We start from the raw sequence: 1,370 nt of genomic DNA on the forward strand, positions 1-1,370 counted from the left end.
AACCCATTGATAGGATGGAGCGTGTGAATGTGGTTCAGCACTCGCTAATTAAGAAGTCATTCAAAAACCTCACCGTGGGGCCGGGGCCACCAGGACGTTGGCGGTGATGCACGAGACAAGTAGGTTACTATTGTGTGTATTGTCAAAAAGTTGTTACACCCTCAGTGGATTCCAACAATGCAACTAACTGATGCCATATCAACACTAATCAAGCCGGAAAGTGTAGCACTAGGAGGCATGTGTCGTGCGGCCTACGAAGAACAGAAATAGACTGAACGGCCAGCTACCTCAGCATATGTAAACAAAATTTGCTAACATTCTGGTGTCTCCAACTCCCATACACATTTTCTTACATGTCATCTTGTGTTCCCTCTCATCATCCCCTCTGTCCATGTGGTGTCTCCTATATAAACAAACAATGTGGCTTGTTGTCCACTTCCTGAAGATGGACCGGTGTATGTATAGGGGGGAGTCGGAGAGGTGAGAGCATTGCTCACATTAGTGCAAGTATGCAACTGGTTGGTAGAGTATTCATTAGAGGAGAACAATAACATGCTTGTTGGTAAGCGTCTATTCTTCGCCAAAGGCCCAATTTAACCCCACATAAATGTGAAATACAAGACATCATGTACTATTGTCACTCCAATATCGATAGGTTACTTGGTGTTATTAGTAGGACCGCACACAAAATGGAAAACACAGAGCCACCCTTGTCCAGTACTTTTTTGTTTAGTGCTTGGGCACATGGTTCAACTTCTTTCACCGACGTACATAGTAAACTTTAGAAAGGAAGCAGTCCATTATTACTAGCAAATATCGAGAAGGACATGCACCAATCGTTTTGAACCACGTTTGAAACGGACGTGGATCCTCTGACTTAGAAATCCCTGCCATACCCTGCCTTTGAGTCACTGACAGGTGGGCCCCATGCTCTGTGGGACCCATGTGTCAGTGGCAGGGGATCCTCGTCCAACGAAGTTTTCCATCTCCAGTAACGCGTCAAGCTCCCCCGATGTCGCCTCACGCGACTGGTGTATGTGCCGAGACCAAGCACCCGTTGACGACTGCCTTGGCCCAGGCAGGAAGTCTCCTTTGATTACCGGCGTCGGCAAAGTTCCACTCATTCCATGGCCATACCAGAGCATGCACATGTTCTCTGCATCTGCAGGCCGATCGCTCATCAGAGAAGCCCCGTGAGCTGCCTCGTCACTTCAGGAACTATTCCGCAATATTTGTCAGGGGTGTTGTTAAGTTGTGAGCTGCTTGCCGTGGGCTGGGACAGGGAAGAACGCTGAACGAGATGTTCTACATCTCTACTATTGTTGTCCTGCTACCATCCGGATACTGTCATGTCGAGAGTCCCGGGTCCT

The sequence above is a fragment of the Triticum aestivum genome, chromosome 7D, assembly GCF_018294505.1.
Source record: "Triticum aestivum cultivar Chinese Spring chromosome 7D, IWGSC CS RefSeq v2.1, whole genome shotgun sequence".
Classification (NCBI taxonomy): domain Eukaryota; kingdom Viridiplantae; phylum Streptophyta; class Magnoliopsida; order Poales; family Poaceae; genus Triticum; species Triticum aestivum.